Source organism: Ranitomeya imitator, chromosome 1 (genome assembly GCF_032444005.1).
Source record: "Ranitomeya imitator isolate aRanImi1 chromosome 1, aRanImi1.pri, whole genome shotgun sequence".
Classification (NCBI taxonomy): domain Eukaryota; kingdom Metazoa; phylum Chordata; class Amphibia; order Anura; family Dendrobatidae; genus Ranitomeya; species Ranitomeya imitator.
In genome coordinates, this window is record NC_091282.1 from 851,279,449 (window position 1) to 851,304,849 (window position 25,401).

The window sequence follows — 25,401 nt, forward strand, 5'->3', positions numbered from 1 at the left end:
TCTACTTTTTGTTAGATATAGGGTTCTTCTACCTTCCAATACACATACAATATGCCTTCCACTTTCCTCACATGCTTCGCATTTTAGATGGAAAAGCTTTGTAGATGGAGTTGTCAACTACACTACTTATACTAATGAAGGGATAACATGTGGTCTTAGTACGAAACCTATTTATGGAAACGTTCTTTCTCTATATTATTTCTTATTTTTTGTTAAGCCTTGATCATGACTTGAAGATGTATCTTCCAATCTAGGTTTTCTATGCTGTATTCTTTTTGCTCTTCTGCTTATGTGTTTGCTTATATCGGTCTTTAGTAGAATGAAGAATAAACACCAGCAATATAAAATATTTGTCCTAGTTTTAATTTTGATTACTGTCATCCACAAATACTTAGCATAACAATTTAATGTAATAACGTTTTAGTACAATTTTAGCAAAGACACAATCATGTTCTGAATGGGTAATAAAAGAAAAGGGCAAATGAATTTCCCCCATTTTATGCGTCTCCATTTTCTATATTCATATCTCACACCTGGCAAATCAATGCAACATTTTTATCAGATGAACCAATATATCTAATAGGAAGCTATTTGTATAGATTTCTTATTTTTATGTTTAGAAAGGGTCTGGCCTTTTGGGGTAAAACCGTGAAGTATTTGTATTGGTATCACCTCCCAGCACCAAAGAAGTTCAGTAGAGGTCTTGGGTAAATAAGTAAGTTAGCTTGGACCCTGCCGAAATATGGGAATGCTAATACTAGAAAGGCAAGAAGGGTAGTAGATACTTTGTGGTAAGAGTACACGCTTTGTAAGCACTATATGGGGTTGATTGATCAATGCTTTTACGCCAGAAAACTAGCATAATTTAAAAAAAAAAAAGCCTCAAAATGTTTCTACAATGTGGAGTTGTGAAAAAATGGTGTGGCATTTGGCTGCCAATTTAATGCAGCTTTGCCAAAATGGGCAGAGCTGAGGAGGAGCCAGATCATGCCTACGCCCTCCCGTGAAATTCAGCAAAGTGGCAGCGTTTCTTCCACCAGAAATGTTACTACAGTTGCCGACTGGCAATTTCTGCATTTCTGGCAGGCGCTCACAAGTTGCTGATTAATTCAAAGTACTGAATTCATAAGTGGCATGCGTCTCTTAATTCATTTCTGAACATCGTACTTTAGCAAGCCCTTTTTGAGACTGGCGGTGCAGCGCCATACTTAATGATTCTGCCCCTATCTCTGATTCAGAAGACAACATCAAACACTTGAAATAATCCCATAATTAACAACTGGCAACACCTAGAAAATGGCTATTAAACATGCCTCTAAGTCCAATACCTTTCAGTGCTCATTTTCTTTTCCATTTTAGTAAATACTTCATTAGTAAATTCCATCTCAAATAAGATGCTAATGCAGCTTATTGGGCTTGTGACCCATGCCTAACACTGGTGAGAGAACAACATGCTATTATATCAGTAAGAACAAACAAGGACAGATACAGTCACTGAATCCACTAAAAAGATACTTTATTACAAAATAATTATAAAATTACATACAACATCAATATCAGGTACTAGGGGGAGGGGCTTTGGGTATATAGAGAGGCTTCACAGAGGTGGGTTGTACTCTACCAGAGACTGTGGACACAGACGGTCATCTCCAGCGTGGGTTACCTAGCCACTGCAGGCCCCACAATTTAGACGGACTTACATCTCTGTGCCCGTTGGCACTTTTTTCCATATGACTCCCCTGATGATTCTCCATGACCGGAGTTGAAACGCGTAGGGAGGAAGATTCTACGTTTCAAGAGGTTTTGGGACTCTGCCTTTACACATATTGGGTGGGCTGGTCCCTTAGAGCAAGGTCCATTTGGGGCCTGTCCTTGTCAGGACAGGAGTTACAGAGGGGTTACAGGGTAGACATACTACTTCAGCCCTGCCCCTCCTCATCTAATTGGATCTCTACTGTGTCGTACGGAAGTATACAGTGTCCGGCAGCTTGGGTGAGATCCAACCATTCTTTTTTATTGAGCACTGGTTCACCTGAGCACTTTGTATGTTTTTTTCGTTTGTGTCCTGTTGGATGTGCAGTTTTTAGCATTTAATATTAAAAGTTATGTTTTATTAGTGGATATCCTCCACAGCTGATTCTGTCTTGAGCCAGGGGGTATATATATGGTGTGTTTTTTGCACACTATTGCTTTTTCTGCTATTGATTGTGCTTGCTATGGCTGGGTTTCTGGCAGCAGGCCCTGACACAGACCTATGGCTGACTGAGGCCAAAGACATTTTTTCAGAGAAAGCTTTTTCTCAAAAGAAATATACACCTACTTATGCTTCTGTCTTTAAGGACCTGAACAGAGTATATAGGGAACAAATAGTTTCTTGGTGGGAACTACAAAGCCTTGAGAACTATATAAAAAATGGTATAGTCCCAAGAGGACTACGTATTTCCCTTACCCCAGCAGCACGGTGCAGAAACCCCCAGTTGATGAGTCTTTGGGAGAAAGAAGCTACCTGCAGTTCCCTGAGATTTATGCAGATTTTAGTCAATGAAGAAAAAATCAATTTGGAGAGACTGAATATTAAACTTAAAGAACAGATAGAGATTACCAAAAAATTTGAGTCTGAGAAAGACTTCATTGTGAAGGAGACTGAGTTACAAAACTCCATTGAGAAATTTCAATATAATCTCAAAGAAAGAAAGCATAAACAATATCTCAGGGACCTGCAGGACTTCAAAGACAACAAAATATATCAAGTTGTGGTGGATAGATCTGAAAGAGGAGATAGAGAGACAGATCTGTCTTCTACTGAGACAGACCTGTCAGATACAGAGAGTAGAAGGCCCACTCCTAAAAACCGACAGAGGGGGAGGGGTAGCAACTACCGTAGAGGAGATAGATTTCAGACCAATATACCTAGGACTGTTTTTTTAGATCGACCATACCAGCTCCGCAGTCACAGGTTTTGAATCTATCAGACAGACAGCTTACGGAGGTTGAAATGTCGGTCCTTTCAAAAGGATTATCGTTTATACCCAGTTCTGATTTTGTTCCGTTTGATATGATTAAGGATTTGAATCTGTTCATAAGGAAACTCAAGTGGCATAAATTTTTTAAACAAAAGGACAAAAAAACCTGTCATGAACTGGGCATCTCTCTTGATATGCTACCTGATATACAACTTCTGGCAGGTCTGGATACCACACCAGCCACAATTGGAGGAACTGGTCCCTTCACCCAACTCAAAAATCCTAGTAAAAAGTTGGCCCCAGTAGGTGGAGATCTCTCCGCAATTGATGTCTTCTTGAATTTGAGTACCCAAGACATCAAGAATTTAGCGCACTGCCAGTCTCGTCACAATCTCAGTAGAGTACAGATGGAGGCTCTCCGGGGTTTAGAAAATGACAAATCCCTTATTTTCAAGCCATCTGACAAAGGTGGCAATATTGTGGTTATGGGGATCGACGGGTATAGGAATATGTGTTTGTCGTTACTTAATGACCGGTCCACTTATGCCCATGTAACAACGAATCCAACTACTAAATGTGTGTCAGAACTTAGGGCCATTTTACTTAAAGCCAAGGCTGAGAAACTGATTGATGAGGATGAGTTCTCCTTCCTGTTGCCCCTCCACCCGGTTATGCCCACATTCTATGCCCTCCCAAAGGTCCACAAGGGCCTGGATCCGCTAAAGGGTAGACCCATTGTCTCTGGGATAGGAGGTGTTGGACAAAATGTGGGTATTTACATCGATAATGTCCTAAGACCATTTGTTACCGCACTTCCATCCTATGTTAGGGACACCATGGATCTGCTTCGCAGACTAGAGGGTATTTCCCTAGAACCTGGCACCCTCCTGGCCAGCATTGACGTTGAGTCTCTGTACTCCTCAATCCCACATCAGTGTGGAGTTCAGGGGGTGCAATACTTTTTGAACACAAGGGGGTGTCAGTTCAGGGCCCACAATGAACTTATCATATCTCTTCTTGAATTTGTACTGCATAACAATTTTTTTTGCTTTGATGGCAGGATCCTCCACCAGCTCAGGGGCACTGCCATGGGCAGCCCATGTGCGCCCACTTACGCAAACTTGTTCCTGGGCTGGTGGGAGGACAGTATTGCCTTCTCAGAGACTTATGAGAATTATCTGGCCCTTGTGGACCTTTGGGTCAGATATATAGATGATATTTTCATATTGTGGAGGGGCACCAGGGAGTGTTTTGCTGAGTTTGTGGCATCCCTTAACGATAATGAGATTGGCCTCAGCTTTACTTTTGAAATACAGGAAGAGAGACTACCATTTCTGGATGTCCTCATCTCTAAATCTAGGGATGGGGAGTGTCTTGAAACTACTGTGTACAGGAAGCCGACCGCAACCAATTCCCTTTTAAGGTGGGACAGCCATCATCCCTTCTCTCTAAAAAAGGGTATCCCTAAAGGCCAATACCTTAGGTTGCGTCGCAACTGTTCCAATCAAAGGGATTTTAAAATAAAGGCGGATGATCTTCGGCAGAGGTTCCGGACCAGGGGCTACCCGGATTGGATTCTTAGGGAAGCATTTCGCCATGCGAATGCATGTGAGAGGGGGACCTTGCTTATACCCCGAAATAGAGAAGAAGAGACCCCTAAGGAGACTAGGGTGATTTGCACCTTTGACAATGGGGCAGGACCCGTGAGGGACATCTTGAAAAAACATTGGGGAATTTTAGGGATGGACGAGGACGTGAAAGATATCATTGGCAAGGAACCAAGGATCACCTATCGGAGAGGTAGGAGTTTAGGTGATAGACTCATGCATAGCCATTTCACTACGCCTAGAAAGGAGACATGGCTTCCTCAAAGACCAGCAGGATGTTTTAAATGTGGAGCCTGTGGAGCCTGTGTGGCGTGTGATTTTGTCCTTACTGGGAAGGTATTCCATAATGAGCATACACAGCAGTCCTATACCATCAGGGACTTTATCAATTGTAGAACAACAGGGATTGTATACAGGGTGAGTTGTATCTGTGGAATCACCTACATTGGAAAAACGATCAGAGAATTCAGACGACGAGTGGGGGAACACTTGGGGGATATACGAAACAGAAGGGATACCCCGATAGCAAAACATGTGCATGATATACATGGGGGTGACCCCAAGGTCTTGCGTTTTATGGGGATTGATAAGGTGCATCCTCCGTCCAGGGGGGGTGACCTGGATAAAATGCTTCTTCAGAGAGAAGCGAGATGGATCTTTCTTCTGGATACATGCCAACCCCATGGTTTGAACGAACAACTTAATTATAGCTGTTTCCTTTAGGCTTTATTTACCTTATTAGTGGTGTTCTCCTTGCCTAGTCTTTCTCTCCATTACTCTCTGTCCGTTCCCTCCCTCTCTCCCCTTCCCCTTTCCCATCTTATTATTTTATGTAATTTGTTATTTGTCTGTTTGACGGGTCCTCTCCAGTTACCATGCCAAAGAAAGCAAGATATATTATGATCCATCGGGATCTGTTTGGAAACTAGCCACTGCTACTTTCTATATAGCCATCTAGGTTATAATGGGTGTCACTATGACTTCAATTACTGACACCTCTATGTCTAGTATGAGCTTCTGTTTTTTGCTTCTGTGCATCCATTTTTATCCACGTTTCACGCTAATTGTTTTATGGAATTTTGTTTAATTGATCTTCGCCCATTTATGTTAGCCTCTAACCCCCTCCCCCTTGTTTGGGTTTATAATCCATTTCTGCCAGTTTGCTTGTGATTATGCATGGATGTGGGTACCGCATAGAATCTTATTTGTTGATATCATGAGTTGATTCGGTTATTGTGACGCTTCCCCCCCTCCCTTCTGTGCAACTTACAAGGGCCGGTGCTTCACTGTGGTCGTGGACGGAGACGGCTTGCGTTTCACCCTTGAAACGCATTCACCATGGCAACATGTGGGCGCCGTACAGGATGTGACGCGTACAAGATGGCGCCGCAACTTCTGGTACCTGCACTTACCACGCGGAGTGAGTCGGCTTGCGTTCCACTGCTGGAGCGCACCCAGCGTTACATGTTGTGGGCGCCGTACAGGATGTGACGCGTACAAGATGGCGCCGCAACTTCCGGTTCCTGCACTTACCACGCCGAGTGAGTCGGCTTGCGTTCCACTGTTGGAGCGCACCCAGCGTTACATGCTGTTGGGCGCTTCATAGGATGTGATGCGCACAGGATGGCGCCACAACTTCCGGTGCATGCGCTCACTATGTGATATTATGTATAATCCAGTAACCATGTGGACATGGTGAGTGCTTGTGCCATATGGCCGCTTATGATAGTGGAGGTTTACTGACATCAATTATGCCCCCGACTATGTACGCCTGGCTAAACACATCAGCGCACATGAGATGGCGCCGTAACTCCGGTGCCCCCTTTTTTTTTTTTTTTTTCGTATATCATTATTTATAAACTGGTAACCATGCAGCCGCATATGGCTTTTTTTTTTTTTTTTTTTTTTTTTTTTTCCGTATATCATTATTTATAAACTGGTAACCATGCAGCCGCATATGGCTTTTTTTTTTTTTTTTTTTTCGTATATCATTATTTATAAACTGGTAACCATGCAGCCGCATATGGCTTTTTTTTTTTTTTTTTTTTTTTCGTATATCATTATTTATAAACTGGTAACCATGCAGCCGCATATGGCTTTTTTTTTTTTTTTTTTCCGTATATCATTATTTATAAACTGGTAACCATGCAGCCGCATATGACTAGTGCTGGTTTTGTGCGGCTATGATAATTTCTCATTCATGAGTATGGGGGCTCACGGGCATTATTTATGCCCCCTTGGAATGCCCCAACTGGATCTATAGCTTTTTGGGGCATACAGTGCACATGGTTTATTAGGCAGTTTGATCCGTTCCGGGTTTTCCCATATCCCAGTATATCAGGTACTAGGGGGAGGGGCTTTGGGTATATAGAGAGGCTTCACAGAGGTGGGTTGTACTCTACCAGAGACTGTGGACACAGACGGTCATCTCCAGCGTGGGTTACCTAGCCACTGCAGGCCCCACAATTTAGACGGACTTACATCTCTGTGCCCGTTGGCACTTTTTTCCATATGACTCCCCTGATGATTCTCCATGACCGGAGTTGAAACGCGTAGGGAGGAAGATTCTACGTTTCAAGAGGTTTTGGGACTCTGCCTTTACACATATTGGGTGGGCTGGTCCCTTAGAGCAAGGTCCATTTGGGGCCTGTCCTTGTCAGGACAGGAGTTACAGAGGGGTTACAGGGTAGACATACTACTTCAGCCCTGCCCCTCCTCATCTAATTGGATCTCTACTGTGTCGTACGGAAGTATACAGTGTCCGGCAGCTTGGGTGAGATCCAACCATTCTTTTTTATTGAGCACTGGTTCACCTGAGCACTTTGTATGTTTTTTTCGTTTGTGTCCTGTTGGATGTGCAGTTTTTAGCATTTAATATTAAAAGTTATGTTTTATTAGTGGATATCCTCCACAGCTGATTCTGTCTTGAGCCAGGGGGTATATATATGGTGTGTTTTTTGCACACTATTGCTTTTTCTACATACAACAAACCAAGAACAACGGTGCAGAAGGGACCAGCAGATGACAAAATACATGCCACAAGCAACATAAAAACACAGTCACCCAAGGTACGCCCCCTGAGGAAGGTACATTCACCGAAACGCGCGTCGGGGTGTCTCGGTGTCCCCCACGCTGGTCCGGATCCGCCACAGCAGGTAATATGTACAGCGGACCACTGTGTCCACATGCCTCTTACTATACTCCTGTGTACTACTTATGCTGATATTCAGCCCTCTCTAGGCAGCATTGTTGTTAATCTTATGCTTAGGAGGTGGTCAGCATGAGGCTGTGTGCTCTGTTGCATTGGCTGGGTGGTTCTGGACCTTTGTTGGGGTCACCGTACCTTGGGTGACTGTGTTTTTATGTTGCTTGTGGCATGTATTTTGTCATCTGCTGGTCCCTTCTGCACCGTTGTTCTTGGTTTGTTGTATGTAATTTTATAATTATTTTGTAATAAAGTATCTTTTTAGTGGATTCAGTGACTGTATCTGTCCTTGTTTGTTCTTATGCAATTCTGGCAGTTATCCATATTGTCCATGGATGGTGGGTGTATGTTTAGTTATATATACCATCATATATATATGTAGGATTCTTTTACACCACCAACAATGCTTATTAGAATATTTCTATGCTATTATATCAGTGTGGATCAAGAATTTTTTTACTTTTTAAATGCATTTCACCATTCCATATTCTGGGTAATTGTGATGAATCCATCTTCCTCACTTCAATTAGTCATACAGCAGACCTATGACATGGGCAGATTAAGTAACAATGCAAAGTCCGTGCAGACGAAAACCTAAACTTATGTATTTTTCATATTGTTTATCAATGCACTGTACATTATTGAGGTGCATAATGTGTTACACCACATAGGGTCAGATATATACAAAATGTTCAGAGAATGCAAAAAAGAATTTTTGCTCAATATACGAATGTATGAATCACGAATGTATGAGTGGCGCTTGGAAGAAAAAAAACCTCCATATTGGGTGGAAGTTAATCAGCTTCTGTAGTAAAATATTAATCTAGTTCTCCTTCAGCAAACATGTTTCATAATAAACTTTAGAATTAAATCTTGTGATTGCCCCTGTCTTTTCATACAACTAAAGCAAGCCAAAATCCTGCCTGGAAGAGAGTCTAATGCGATGCAGAAATTCCAATAATGTTGTATTAGGTCATTGCTATTTAATAAATTGCCTAAAGAGTCTTACGGTAAAAGTGACAGGACCGCCCTACCATCTTTTCTTTCTGAAATTGGAACGGTGATAACTGGGTCTTCTAATATTTTTAAAACGTCTGTTCATCTCATTACTGATAAACTAACAGCGAAGAACATTGATATAAAATCATGCAGTACAAAGTTAGAGAAACCTAGAAACTTTTCTTTCCTTCTACGACTAAAATTAGAATTCGCCTACTTATCATGAACTTGAGGTATGATAGTTTATAGCTGTTGCTACACTGCCAGTCTCTATTTGTCCTCTGATATCCATGTGAATTTTAAAGGGGTTGCATTGAGTGAAGTGCGCAGTACACGCTGTCACATCAGTGGCACACCATTTGCCGCGTGGCATCAGGTCTGTTCACTGAGATTTGTTTCCTGCTGCACTCCTTTGCACTGATACTAAAACATGGTGGTTCCATCTGACCTTAGGAGGCGTGGGCAGTCTCGGCAGGAATTTAACCCTGCTCTTTTCTGCAGAGATCTGGCTCCACAGCCTATCCCATGTGAGCAAGCTCTATATAGGGCAGCTCCTCCCACTCGTCGTTGCCTGACCTTATGGTTTCAACCGTGTTTGTTCATGTGTATGCTTTCTTTTGTATTTTGCTTCCCGTTGCCAACCCAGACAGTTCTCTCATCCTGCCTGATCTCTCCAATCCTGACCTCTGCTACTCCTACTGATCCTGTGCTGCCTGCCCTGACCTTGAACTGTCTAACCATGTTTAGTCTTTGCCCTTATGTACCACGAACCCGTACCCCAGACCTGGGGAATGTCCTGGAGTGGTACCTGGTGACTACCTGCAGCCAAGCCTAACCTCTCCACCAGAGGCTAAAGCAAAAACCAGGTAGTCGCTTAGTCACACCCCTCCAGGCTAAGCCCGGCCCATGGCACAGTGGGTCCACACCCATCAACGTTACACTTGCGATGTGAGGATTCACAAGTTTGGAGTCACCCTGAGTGCCTAAGGCCAGACAAGCCCTTTAATAACTATTTCTGTAATAATTTTTCAGGGATCCAATTGCTGATAGCAAATTCCTGCTGACAAATCACCAGGAAGTAGGGGAGTGATCACTAACTGGTTACATGGTTACATTCCTAAATTGGTCATGCCAGGACACATTGGTTGTAATATATTGCACTTGGCAGAATAACTGTTCTAAGGTGTTGTATTATTACATTAAATGGAAGCTGAAGATGCCAGCTGTTTCCTAAGAATTTCACAGATGTTACATATAGATCGTAGCAATGACTTAGTGCCAAATTTTAGCAACCCTCCAGCCGATACCTAAAACTTCACTATACATGGTATGTATAGTGAATATACTTGGTGCCCTTCTTCTAAATCATCATGCTACCTTTTGTGTTTGTGCTCTTTATCGCACAGTAACCTCAGTTACCTCGAACAACTCTATGGACAATGCTATAGAGAAGTCCTGAAACACTTCCCCACTCCTTCTGTGAAGATCTGAGGTTGTAATAATCACTTAGGCAGATTAACGATGCAACTATTTTTTTCCTTACGTCCATATATTTACAACAACTCTAAGTAGATGTCAAAAATACATTTCACCCAGTCCACAAGATCCCCTCCCCAGGGACGGTAGTTCCACTGCTCCTGTGCCAGGCAAGACTCGCTGTCTCCCAACTTTTGGTTGGCCCACAGGTTTTGTATCTCCTGCCAATATAGTCTGTAGTCACAGTTCACTCTCCTCCAGACGACAGATAACACGATCGTAGCACATGTATCCAGCAGCAACAGTCCTTGAGAGAGTTCCTCAAATCCAGATGACAGATTCCATGACCATAGCACATGTATCCAGCCAAGCTGGCAACTGATTTCCAAACTCCATAGGCCATTCATACATGGGCACCAGGACCTCAGCAATACATCCTCACCCCTTGAGATCACTGCACCAACTCCCTCACTAAACATGTGGCTTACTGTTCTCCCTCCCTGGGATCAGCCCCCTGAATGGGCAGAAGTGTTCACACCCTCCTCCACAAAATTAACTATGCATTGGTGGAGGTATTTTTCTCAGGCCGAACCTAGCACCTGGCACTGCATGTAAGACTCCCTGTGGTGACGGTTCCACTGGGTCTAATATCCCCATCCACATAAAGGGATTATTGACTGGGCAAACCATGGCTCGGGGCCCCTGGGACACTTATGAGAGTAATGTCTTGGGTCTGTCTTTGTGTATGCATAACATCTAGCCTGCATGTCTTCCTCTGCTTACTCTCACTGAATGGAAACATTGATTCCTGAGGCTGATCTGAGGAGCAAGTAAATCTCTAATAAAACACAACAATAAGAGTGACGTAACCAATGCTCCTTGCTGTAAAAAGTCTGAATCCCTTAGAGCGGAATCCGCAGCTCTATCTTCATTAGTCAGATAGTATTTAGAACAAGGCCAGCTTCTCACACCTTTTATGATTATTATTATTTATTATTGCGCCATTTATTCCATGGCACTTTTTAGGTGAAAAGGGGTATACATAAAAAAAGTACAATAATATTTAAACAATACACATTACTGACTGGTACAGAAGGAGAGAGGACCCTGCCCATGAGGGCTCACAGTCTACAAGGGATGGGTGTGAATACAGAAGGGGAGAGCTGGTCATGCAGTGGTATGGTGGAATGAAAGTGACTGTAGGTTGTACACTTGTCGGAAGAGGCGGGTCTTCAGGGTCCTTTTGACGGTTTTCATGGTAGGCCTGAGTCTGATGTGTTGGTGTAGAGAGTTCCAGAGTAGGGGGGATACATGGGAGAAATCTTGTATATGATTGCGGGAAGAGGAGATAAGAGGGGAGAAGAGAAGGAGTTTTTTTGGACCTTTTGGACAGGAAAGCAAAAAAAAAGAAAAGCACCATGAGACAAAATGCAGAAATGGCATTAGGATTAGTTATGAGCGAAGGTGCTCGGATATAGTGTTATCCATGCATGCTATTGTGCTAACCGAGTGTCTTTGGCGTGCTCAAAAAATATGTTCAAATCTTAGCAGCTACAGGTCTAGCGGCTGTTAGGTAGCCGCAACACATGCAGGGATTGCCTAACAAACAGGCATGTGGTTAGCACAATAGCATGCTCGGATAACACCTTATCCAAGCACGTTCGCGCATCACTAATCAAGATGCTTCATAAGGAGGGTACAAGGTGTTTTCATGATAAATGTGCCATATATACTGATATTTGAGGTGTCAACTGGAGGGTCAAATGCCTAAACTGTGTTTAGGTATGGGAAAGATGTATATCTTGGTACCGTGTTAGCCAGTAGATAGAAAATATTTAGAATTGAGTGTCCTCAGTGGTTGATACCTTTTTAATGGCTAACTGAAAAGATGGTAACAAATTGCAAGCTTTCGAGACTACTCAGGTGCCTTCATCAGGCATAGACTAATACAAATTCTGAAGAATCACATTTTTATGCACAATACAGCCCAGAAATAATGCCATAGATAAGACAGGTGATGTGAAGCAGAACTACAATTATGTGAGAGTTATAAACAGTTGTGTCCATAAATATTGGGACAGTTTATAGATAAGGAGCTTGGATGTTTTATTGTCCTCTGATTGGGGTCTGGTTCTTTGTTATAATGCCCCCACACGGCCTGAGGAGCAAATTCCTTAATTGATGTAAAAAGACATAAATCCATGCTATACATTCATTCCTGCACTGAGTGTGTCAAAGGTCGTCATCAGCTTATATTCCCAAACTCTTCTCTTTCTCTGAGATTTGAAATTGACCTTTAATATAAGTAATCTCATATCCATGGTGCACACAGAGTTTTTGAAGCTGTCAAAAACAATGTTTTCTAGTGGAAACCTCTTTGGCAAATGCTCTTTTTTTTTGGTGACGCAATTTATTTCCTGAAGTGGTATTAAACACTTTTGTTTTTTTTTTTTTTAAAGCATTTTTTCCTGAAGCCTTTTTTGCAGCATTTTGAGTTTTGATTTCACTCTGCCTAGTTTTGGAGAATTTTCCACCAAGATGCACTTCACTTGACATGCTCTTTCTATTATCACCCAGCATTTTTCAAAATCTGAAGAGTAAAGAAAACCCTCTGGGAGATCAGTGTCCGGCCCATAGATCTTAACAGTGCATTTCCAAATAAGAAAAACGTGGATTTTTAGGGATTAAGACATCGGATCACAGACGTCAATGTATCAACCTTCTATGACCTACATGTCCATATAGACGGCTTAGGAGGGTTGATCCTCTTGACAGATTCCCTTTAAAGACTCTTCAAAAAACTCCATGTTCACATAGCCTTAAGGCCCCTTCACATTAAGCGACGCTGCAGCGATACCGACAACGATCCGGATCGCTGCAGCGTCGCTGTTTGGTCGCTGGAGAGCTGTCACACAGACAGCTCTCCAGCGACCAACGATCCCGAGGTCCCCGGTAACCAGGGTAAACATCGGGTTACTAAGCGCAGAGCCGCGCTTAGTAACCCGATGTTTACCCTGGTTACCAGCGTAAAAGTAAAAAAAACCAAACACTACATACTTACCTACCGCTGTCTGTCCCCGGCGCTGTGCTTCTCTGTACTCCTCCTGCACTGACTGAGCACAGCGGTCGGAAAGCAGAGCGGTGACGTCACCGCTCTGCTTTCCGGCTGACCGACGCTCACAGCCAGTGCAGGAGGAGTGCAGAGAAGGAGAGCGCCGGGGACAGACAGCGGTAGGTAAGTATGTAGTGTTTGTTTTTTTTTTTACTTTTACGCTGGTAACCAGGGTAAACATCGGGTTACTAAGCGCGGCCCTGCGCTTAGTAACCCGATGTTTACCCTGGTTACCAGTGAAGACATCGCTGGATCGGTGTCACACACGCCGATCCAGCGATGTCTGCAGGGAGTCCAGCGACGAAATAAAGTTCTGGACTTTCCTCAGCGACCAACGATCTCCCAGCAGGGGCCTGATCGTTGGTCGCTGTCACACAGAACGATTTCATTAACGATATCGTTGCTACTTCACAAAAAGCAACGATATCGTTATGTGTGAAGGTACCTTAAGAGATGACAAGTTGATTGACTGTTTCCAATGCTGAATTGCAAAATTGTTTGTCTCTTTTGACTTATAATTTAGCGTAACTCAGAATATATCAGAGGTATTCAGATTTAGGCATGTATGGGACATGCTTTAAATCATCGGGGTTTGGCAGAGCACACCTTGCCATACGTCTTGTTATATGAATTATTTCCTTGTCATTTGCTATCCTGGAGCATGAAACATCTTTACGTTTTTTTGTTTTTATTTTTTGAGCAATAAAATCCATGCAAATACAAAATATTTTTTTTGCGTGGGTGACTTGAAATTTCATTTGGTACCATTTTAAGGCATGCGCACACAGAACTTATCTGAAAAAGCGTTAAAAAAATACATAAAATGAACAAATGCACAGCAGTGTAAAAATAACTTGGTGTGCATACGTTTTTGTCTTTTTAAGAAATTAACCACTTCAAAGATTTTCAAAAACCAGAAGGGGTTCAAATAAGTCAGTGGTCCATTCTTGTGGAGTCTTCCACTTGGAAAACATTTCACTATTAACACAGAATATTAAAAAAGGAAAGAAAAAAAAAAAAGACTGAAAAGACGTAAAAAAAAAGGGACTTCGGGAAAAACAGCGTTGCTGTTTTCCTAAAGCGTCTTCCTATAGCAAAAATAATCCGGACATGCCAGGGTCTATAAGATGCCGTGTGTATATACCCTTAAGGTACATGTAATTTTATTTGCTTTTTTTTCCATTTTCTAGGAGAAAGTTGAATGAAAAAGACGGTAATTTTAGCATTGGGGAAATGGCCGACTGAATAGACTTGCATACCGCTCCCTAAATGCCGCAGTCAGAGATTGACAGTGACATATAAAGGGTTAAACAGCTGTTAGAGACTAGAGTTGAGCGAATTTGCTCTGGTTCCCTCTTATTCGGCAAGCGCTAGAGCTTGCCGAATAAGAGGGAACTCGAGTAAATTCGCTCATCTCTATTAGAGACTTATTGATGTTACAAACCCTGCTGTATAAAGTTGTGTTCCCATGCAGTGGTCTTGTTGTGACTTTTACCCACAGAAAGACTGTGCCACCTTTTGCTGTTACCCTGCACAATCCCTCAGGGAAACGGCTGCAAGACTGCGCAGCTATAATGATCGGCAGCACGGTGTTACTGTTCCAAGCAGCTGTTTCCATGTAAGATTAAGCGATTGTGCAGGGAAACCGTAAACAGACGGCAGTGACACAGAGGTGCTGTGGTTTAAAACCGCGTGACTATTGCATGTGACCACAGCCTTAGGCTATTTTCACATTTGCGGTTGTGCGCAGCGTATCGTCCGCAACCACAAACGCATTCAAACGCATGATAACGCAGCGTTTTTTATCCGCATAAGCTTACGCATGACAGCAAAAAAAAAAAGCAACATTTGTATGCGTTTTTACATGCATTTGCGCTTTTTATGCTCATGCGTTTGATATTTCCAGGAGAGCGTATCTGAATGGACATGTCTAAATCAGTTCCTGGACATGCACAGTCCAAAGTACGCAAGCGAATCAAATGCATGTGTACGCAAAGACATGCATATGCATGTGTTCCCATAGACAGTAATCCGTTTTTTTTAATGCACTCATCTGCATGCACATGCCTGTGCATATTTGACAGAAATTTGCCACCTCAAAAATTCCAACATGGTGCGTTAGCTGCCCCCCACCACACACCGCGAAAAAATGCATGAGTAGGCAAACACCGGCGAACGCATGCAAACGCATGCACCTGCGTCTACAATGTTAAAGATAGGAAATCAAGATGCATGCGGATGTATGCGTCAGAAACGCTGTGGACACAACCGCAAATGTGAAACCAGCCTTAGACAAACGGCACTAGTTGTGTGGGGAGCGTGCGGAAACCAACCGTATTCAGTCTCCGCCACCTGACCTGAATGACAGCTACAACTTGTATGGAAAAGTTGTGAGCTCTCAGCAGCAGAAATGAAGGTCCGTGAAGAGCTGTCAATCAGGCTAAGGCCGGCTTTCCTGGAAAGCTCCCAGGCTCGAGTTCATATGAGGACACCCAGCAGAGGGCGCATCACCGCGAATGAAGGTAACTACAGGTCATTGACCTACATTACCTTCATTCCCTGGGGTTTTACAGGCACGAGCACAGCTGCATTATAGCAGAGCTCATGCCTGTAAAATATTTTAACCCCTTCAGATGGATTTACATCGTGGGACGTTACAGATCATCGGAAGGTATGTATATTGTTGGTTTATTATTTTTCCTTTGCTACAGAGTGAGGGTCTTCAGGTGGATTGAGAGAACAATAAAATATTCAAACAAACTGTGTGTTCATTTCATTAAAATAAATTTTAATAATGTGTGTGTTTTTTTAACCATTTCATGCTATTGGATTAATAATGGATAGGTGTCAGAATTGACGCTTCTCCATTATTAATCTGGCTTAATGTCACCTTACAATAGCAAGGTGACATTAACCCTTCATTACCCCATATCCCACCGCTACACGGGAATGGGAAGAGAGTGGCCAAGTGCCAGAATAGGCGCATCTTCCAGATGTGCCTTTTCTGGGGTGGCTGGGGGCAGATGTTTTTAGCCAGTGGGGGGCCCAAAAACCGTGGACCCTCTCCAGGCTATTAATATCTGCCCTCAGTCACTGGCTTTACTACTCTGGCGGAGAAAATTGCGCGGGAGCCCACACCAATTTTTTCCACCATTTAACCCTTAAATTTAATAGCTAGAGTGCCCAAATTTTGCACATACACACTACTGACATTAGTAGTGTGGAATATGCAAAAAAAATGGGGATATGAGATGATTTAGTGTATGTAAACCATGTCTCATATCATGTCGGGATTAGGAAGGAGATAGCAAAAGCCGGTAATTGAATTACCGGCTTTAAAGCTATCTAGCGCTGTATGAAATATTAATACGTATGTGTCTCAATGATATATAGATATATATATATATATATATATATATATATATATATATATATATATATATATATATATATATATATATATATATACCTATTCTATGTGTACACATTTATTCTACCTATTCTATTGTAAGCTGTCAGTGTGATTTTACTGTACACCGCGCTGAATTGCCGGCTTTTCTCTCTAACACCGCTGCGTATTTCTCGCAAGTCACACTGCTGGTCCGTGTGTAATCCGTATTTTTCTGGCCCCCATAGACTTTCATTGGCGGATTTTTTGCGCAATACGGTGACAAACGCAGCATGCTGCGATTTTCTACGGCCGTAGAAGACCGTATAATACGGATCAGTAAAATACGGCTGATAGGAGCAGGGGCATAGAGAAGCATTGTACCGTATGCAATCCGTATTTTCAGCTCCCCTCTTGCGTCCGTAAAACACGGTAGTGTGACGCCGGCCTAAGTGGGCAGAGATTGATATTTTCAAATGGCTTTTCAATGTAGGCACGCCAGCCTCAGTATGGGCGACTAACTTGATGTATGCCATTTCAATATTTAAATTTTGTGACCGATTTGTTTTGAAAGGCAAAAAGGGTAAGGACAGTCATGATCATAGCTCCCAATTGTTCCGGATTCAGCCGTACAGTCAATTCAGGGCTTTTGTCCCAGCTTCTGATACTCACCTCTTCATCGTTCTGCATGAATTAAATTGTATTTTTACTGCTTCTTTCTCTGTGATCATGACAAAGGGTATCCGTGACTCATGCGAGACCCGATTTCCCAACCTTGTACTATCTCAGAATTACAACCCCCTCCCCCTTTCTAAACCAAAGAAATCCAACCTTAATAAACACACGACAGTCATGAATTAGATTAATTGGCCACAGCAGCCATTTATTAACATTTAAATATACAACATATTAAAACCATAAACTTCCAAAAGTGAATAGTCCTCGAAGCCCAAACCATATAACCGAAAAATATCCAAAAAAGTCCCACTTTTTTGGCCCTAGGTTAGTTTTACCCCCAGCCGCTACGCACCAGCTCGGAGGCAGATAACAAGCAACATGGCCAAACCACAAGCCTGTTAATGGGTCCCTTAATAATCCCTCCCACGGGATTATATATATATACCTCAACCATTTGAATTCACCCAGTGGAGTCCAGGACCTGTTGATTTCCCCCCCCCTCCCCCCCCATCAATCCGCCATTTTCTAATTCCACCAACTTTGAGGACCTCCCTCCCATGCCAAACTGCCATGACAAATGTTCTTCCATAATTAAATAAAAACACAATTAAAATAACAAACATTCCCAAACCCGAAACCATTGACATAATCGAGTCCATAAACCTTAAACCTCAATAAAGGGTAGGGTGGGTGGGATGGTCCCCTTAACCCCACCTCTGACCCCACCAACTCCCCAGATTCAAACTCCACTCTTCCTATAACCATAGCATTAACCCCATAGCCCACTCCAGACCTGTCAGGTCCCTATATTTCCACGTCACCTCGTCATGTCGGCCTCCCCTGATGGCCAGGGGCCCAGTACGGCCTCTCTTAAAAAGGGTATCCGTGACTCATGCGAGCTCTTAATGAGACCCCATTTCCCAACCCCGTACTATCTCATATTAAAACGATAAACTCCTGGAAGTGGAGGTTCCTCAAAGCCTAAACCATATAACCGAAAAATATTCAAAAAAACTTCCCACTTTTTTGGCCCTGGGATAGTCTTACCCCCAGCCGCTCCGCACCAGCTCAGAGGCAGATAACAACCAATCTGGTCAAACCACAAGCCTGTTAATGGGTCCCTTAATAATCCCTCCCACAGGATTATATATCTATACCTCGACCATTTGAATTCACCCAGGGGAGTCCAGGACCTGTTGAGATCCCCCCCATCAATCCACCATTTTCCAATTCCACAGACTTCGAGGACCTCCCTCCCATGCCATGAACATAAATGTTCTGACCCCTCAAACATTTATGTCCCCCCACGCTTTCAAAGCTGTTTCGATGCCTTCCTGTATAGCCAAGCACCATATATCCGTGCCGACCGCATTCAAATGCACGCCATCCAACCTCCAGTGCCGGACTCCAAATCTATGTGCCACTCTACTACTGCCCCATTCCTTGCCATAAATTGAATAACAGCTTTGTTCACCTTGATCCTTGCTTTATTCACCCCTTCAACCGACCTAGCGCCCCACCAAACCTTCTGCAGAACAATGTGGGACCAAATCACCAAAACCCTTGGAAACATCGCCCAAAGCCTTAACATTTCAAATTTGATGTCTTTTATCAGCTCTCTACAAGGCCTCTTCCCTAAATCATTTCCCCCTAAATGTATAATCACAATGTCTGGGACCTGATCCAAGCGCACAAAGCGATGAAACTCAGGCAAAAACTGACTCCATACCATCCCCCTTTTTCCAATCCACCGCAGGGTTACCAATTCCCACAGGAAACCCAACTGACGTCCATCCGGACGAACTGCTGCCCTCAGTGCGGCCAAGAAAACGAAAGTGTCCTATTATCCACACCAGTCGCTGTCCATGCTCTGCAAGAAGAAAAAAACAATAACACTGATTACATTCAATAACCAAATACTGAAGCCGTGAATCTCAGACCAATTCCGGGTGAACATATGACTGGAATCTCTCCGATTCCCACCGCCCGATCCTCTTCACCACATCATCACCCAAAACCCTCTTGGCCGCTTCCGTTGCTGCCCCTATCTGAAATCAATGTCCACAGAATAAATCCACCTCCCATTCTGAAAAACATACTCCCAATAATTGCCTTCCAGTAACTAATAACACTTCAAAAGAGACCCGTCGCCTACCGTCCATCGACTTCTGCCCTTTTTTCCAGCCCCTTACCACTTGGGTCACTAAGAATGATTTTGTCTCGTCCCTGATACCTCTAACTTTAAAACTGAACGATAATCCGGCCAAAAACGTACTCACTTTGGATAAGGACCAGCCAACCTCACAACAATGACCCACAAGCAACAATAGCCTACTCTCCTCGTCATTCCAGCCCCCTCGGATGTCTTCCAAGCCTGCCAAGTATTCCAAGCCTGATAACATTGTCTCCAAGACCTATCCGACAATGATTTTGAAAACAACTCCCTAACGGCCAGAAGGCCAGGTTCCACAGTTCCGCTGGACATTATAGGCCCGCTGAATCCGTATAATGTCTTGGCTCTTGAGACTGATGCCACTGTAAATGGGGAAAAAAACATCATCATCATTAGTAATAATACTGGCCTTAAACTCTGCCACAATCCATAAATTAAGCTTCAAGCCAAGAAAAACCATATGCTGCAGTGTCTTGACGACCGCCGGAGTTGCGGCGGATAAAGTGTTGATAACCTCCACCACCACCGCGTGTTCGCAAGGAAAACAATTTTTTTTTATTCTTTATCATCTCACCCCAGACCGATAATGCCACAACCCTTGGGAATAAATGAAGCAGAATCCGATTTTTTGACAAACCTTGTTCGCACCATGTGAATGGCCACTTCGCCAATAACCGGTTACCTTGAAAATGCAAAGCAAAACAGCGTTTGCCATCCACTTTGACAAAGAGACCTAAAACGTCCACACTTTCAACTGGCTGAATCCAAATGGATCTGCCGTTATACTCCTCCAGAAAAAGTGCCCACACCTTCAAATCCTCCCTCAATTCCTTTTCTAATCTGATAAAATGTAAGGGAGATTTCACCCCCGCTGTCATCAAGGACAAACGCCGACAAAAAGCGCGACCCATCTGCATAATCCTGCAAGCAAAATTCAGCTTGACCAACAATGATTGTAAATCGTGCAGCGTTATCTCCGCAGAGAGCCTGCTTTTGTAACCTCGTCTCGAAAAGCAATCACTTTGTCATCAGGCAATCTACATTCCATCGCCACGGTGTCGATCTCTATACCCAAAAAACTCAGCGAGGTTACAGGCCCGACGGTCTTCTCAGCCGCTAACAGAACCCCAAATCTTTTTGCCACTTTCTCCATTGTATGCAGTAAAATTGAACAATCCGAAGCCCGGGCTGGACCTATAAACAAGAAAACGAGATAATGTATGCAAGAATTCAAGCCTGACACGTCCTTAACGACCCATTCCAAGAATGTACTAAACGTCTCGAAGTAAGCACACGAAAGTGAACAGTCCATGGGAAGGCAACGATCAACGAAAAAACCCCCATCCCAAAAACAGCCTAACAAGTGCATACTATCGGGGTGCACAGGTAACAAGGGAAATGCAGCTTCGATATCTGTCTTTGCAAGCAAAGCCCCTTTTCCGCACAACCGAACCAAATCCATCGCTACATCAAATGATGTGTATGAAACTGAGCACAATTGAGGGTCATTCACCGACGACCCTTTTGGAAAAGACAAGTGATGAATAAGCCTAAATTTGTTAGGTTCTTTTTCGGAACCACCCCAAGCGGTGACACCCTCAAGTTGCTGAGGGGACCTGACACGAAAGGTCCAGCCATCCTTCCCAACGCAACCTCTTATTTTAATTTCTCAGAAACTACAACTGGAAACTGCATTGCCGACATTAAATTCTTTTATTGACAAACGAACATCTTGTTCAACAAATGGAATCTTAAATCCTTCCCCAAAACCCTCCTTCAACAATGATGCCGCTGCTATGTCAGGGTATCTATTTAGATAAGCTACCATCACGCCCAGCGCCCAGATGCACTGGCGTCTCCATTTTCTCAACAATGTCTCCCCCTCTTGCTTTGCCCCCTCTAAGACATCTAGCCGCACCATGTGTGCCCCCACACCCTGAATATTCATGTTCGAATTTACATTTGCCTCCAAATCTACAGGTCCCCTCGTTGAACGAAAAACAGTTCCTTCTGCATTGCGACCGAGTGTTCTGACTGTCCCAAACTCCCGGCGCCCCCTTGAAAGGCTGACCCCCTTGACTCACCCTCGATGGAACCATCACCCTCATCCATAAGGATATATCCTTGTGGTCCCACCCATACTAGGTCAGACCGCCTTCCGCTTAAGGCACTGCTCATCATATCTCAGCCAAACCTGACCAGCATAAACCTGATAAGCTTCCCCTATCGCATCCATATAGCAAAAAAGACCCAAACAATTTTCTTGCGCCTTCTTGCCTATCACACTTGCTAAAATAGCAAACGCCTGTAACCAGTTAGAGAAGGTGCGAGAAATGAGTCGGTACCTATTCTTCTCCTCGTCTTCCTTCTTGGAATCCTCTCTCCTTAGCCTATCAAGATTGAATCGTTCCAACGGCAATAATGAAAATATATCAACGTAATCCCCCTTTCATATTTTTTCCCTAACCTCTTCCTTCAAATGGGACCCCAGCGGTCCCTCAAAACATACATAAACCTCCGCCCTAGCCTTATCGTCCAAGCGTACCGCATCATCCTTCTCTTTTTCCCTGCCAGCCCCCATATTTTGGCTCGTGCCCCCCGAGTCGCCTGATCCTGCACCCCCTGTGGTACTGTGCAGTGCATATATACAGGACAGGAAAAGTGTTACTGTGCAGTGTATATATACAGGAGGAGTGGTACTGTGCAGTGTATATATACAGGGGGAGTGGTACTGTGCAGTGTGTATATATACGGGGGAGTGGTACTGTGCAGTGTATATATACGGGGGAGTGGTACTTTGCAGTGTATATATACAGGGGGAGTGGTACTTTGCAGTGTATATACAGGGGGAGTGGTACTGTGCAGTGTATTTATACAGGGGGAAGTGGTACTGTGCAGTGAATATATACAGTGGTAGTGGTACTGTGCAGTGTATATACAGAGGGAGTGGTACTGTGCAGTGTATATATACAGGGGGAGTGGTACTGTGCAGTGTATATATACAGGGGGAGTGGTACTGTGCAGTGTATATATACAGTGGGAGTGGTACTGTGCAGTGTATATATACAGTGGGAGTGGTACTGTGCAGTGTATATATAAAGGGGGAGTGGTACTGTGCAGTGTATATATACAGGAGGAGTGGTACAGTGCAGTGTATATATACAGGACAGGAGACGTGTTACTGTTCAGTGTGTATATATACAGGGGGAGTGGTACTGTGCAGTGTATATATATATAAAGGGGGAGTGGTACTGTGCAGTGTGTATTTACAGGACAGGAGGAGTGGTACTGTGCAGTGTAAATACAGGAGGAGTGGTACTGTGCAGTGTATATATACAGGACAGGAGACGTGTTACTGTGCAGCATGTATGCATACAGGAGGAGTGGTACTGTGCAGTGTATATATACAGGGGGAGTGGTACTGTGCAGTGTATATATACAGGACAGAAGGAGTGGTACTGTGCAGTGTATATATACAGGGGGAGTGGTACTGTGCAGTGTATATATACAGGACAGGAGGAGTGGTACTGTGCAGTGTAAATACAGGAGGAGTGGTACTGTGCAGTGTATATATATATAGGACAAGAGGAGTGGTACTGTGCAGTGTATATATACAGGGGGAGTGGTATTGTGCAGTGTATATACAGGGGGAGCGGTACTGTGCAGTGTGTGTATATATACGGGGAAGTGGTACTTTGCAGTGTATATATACAGGGGGAGTGGTACTGTGCAGTGTATATACAGGGGGAGTGGTACTGTGCAGTGTATATACAGGGGGAGTGGTAGTGTGCAGTGTATATATACAGGGGGAGTGGTAGTGTGCAGTGTATATATACAGGGGGAGTGGTACTGTGCAGTGTATATATACAGGGGGAGTGGTACTGTGCAGTGCATATATACAGGGGGAGTGGTACTGTGCAGTGTATATATACAGGGGGAGTGGTACTGTGCAGTGTATATATACAGGGGGAGTGGTACTGTGCGGTGTATATATACAGGGGGAGTGGTACTGTGCAGTGTGTGTATATATACGGGGAAGTGGTACTTTGCAGTGTATATATACAGGGGGAGTGGTATTGTGCAGTGTATATACAGGGGGAGTGGTACTGTGCAGTGTATATATACAGGGGGAGTGGTACTGTGCAGTGTATATATACGGGGGAGTGGTACTTTGCAGTGTATATATACAGGGGGAGTGGTACTGTGCAGTGTATATACAGGGGGAGTGGTACTGTGCAGTGTATATATACAGGGGGAGTGGTATTGTGCAGTGTATATATACAGGGGGAGTGGTATTGTGCAGTGTATATATACGGGGGGAGTGGTACTGTGCAGTGTATATATACGGGGGGAGTGGTACTGTGCAGTGTATATATACGGGGGGAGTGGTACTGTGCAGTGTATATATACGGGGGGAGTGGTATTGTGCAGTGTATATATACGGGGGAGTGGTACTTTGCAGTGTATATATACAGGGGGAGTGGTACTGTACAGTGTATATATACAGGGGGAGTGGTACTGTGCAGTGTATATATACGGGGGGAGTGGTATTGTGCAGTGTATATATACGGGGGGAGTGGTAGTGTGCAGTGTATATATACGGGGGGAGTGGTAGTGTGCAGTGTATATATACAGGGGGAGTGGTATTGTGCAGTGTATATACAGGGGGAGTGGTACTGTGCAGTGTATATATACGGGGAGTGGTACTTTGCAGTGTATATATACAGGGGGAGTGGTACTGTGCAGTGTATATATACAGGGGGAGTGGTACTGTGCAGTGTATATATACAGGGGGAGTGGTGCTGTACAGTGTATATATAAAGGGGGAGTGGTACTGTGCAGTGTGTATATATACATGGGGAGTGGTACTGTGCAGTGTATATATACAGGGGGAGTGGTACTGTGCAGTGTATATACAGAGGGAGTGGTACTGTACAGTGTATATATACAGGGGGAGTGGTACTGTGCAGTGTGTATATATACAGGAGGAGTGGTACTGTGCAGTGTATATACAGGGGGAGTGGTACTGTGCAGTGTATATATACAGGACAGGAGACATGTTACTGTGCAGTGTGTATATATACAGGAGGAGTGGTACTGTGCAGTGTATACATACAGGGGGAGTGGTACTGTGCAGTGTATATATACAGGGGGAGTGGTATTGTGCAGTGTATATACAGGGGGAGTGGTACTGTGCAGTGTATATACAGGGGGAGTGGTATTGTGCAGTGTATATACAGGGGGAGTGGTACTGTGCAGTGTATATACAGGGGGAGTGGTACTGTGCAGTGTATATATACAGGGAGTGGTACTTTGCAGTGTATATATACAGGGGGAGTGGTACTGTACAGTGTATATATACAGGGGGAGTGGTACTGTGCAGTGTATATATACGGGGGGAGTGGTATTGTGCAGTGTATATATACGGGGGGAGTGGTAGTGTGCAGTGTATATATACGGGGGGAGTGGTATTGTGCAGTGTATATACAGGGGGAGTGGTACTGTGCAGTGTATATATACGGGGAGTGGTACTTTGCAGTGTATATATACAGGGGGAGTGGTACTGTGCAGTGTATATATACAGGGGGAGTGGTACTGTGCAGTGTATATATACAGGGGGAGTGGTAGTGTGCAGTGTATATATACAGGGGGAGTGGTATTGTGCAGTGTATATACAGGGGGAGTGGTACTGTGCAGTGTATATATACGGGGAGTGGTACTTTGCAGTGTATATACTGTATACAGGGGGAGTGGTACTGTACAGTGTATATATACAGGGGGAGTGGTACTGTGCAGTGTA

The 25,401-nt window shown here is 43.7% G+C and overlaps 1 protein-coding gene across 3 annotated transcripts in view; it reads left to right on the forward strand.

Annotated features, from left to right (window-relative positions):
* The window catches only part of LOC138651364 (excitatory amino acid transporter 1-like), a 273,291-nt gene that overhangs the window by 58,134 nt on the left and 189,756 nt on the right, over nucleotides 1-25,401 (forward strand). The gene's annotated exons all lie outside the window — the stretch shown is intronic.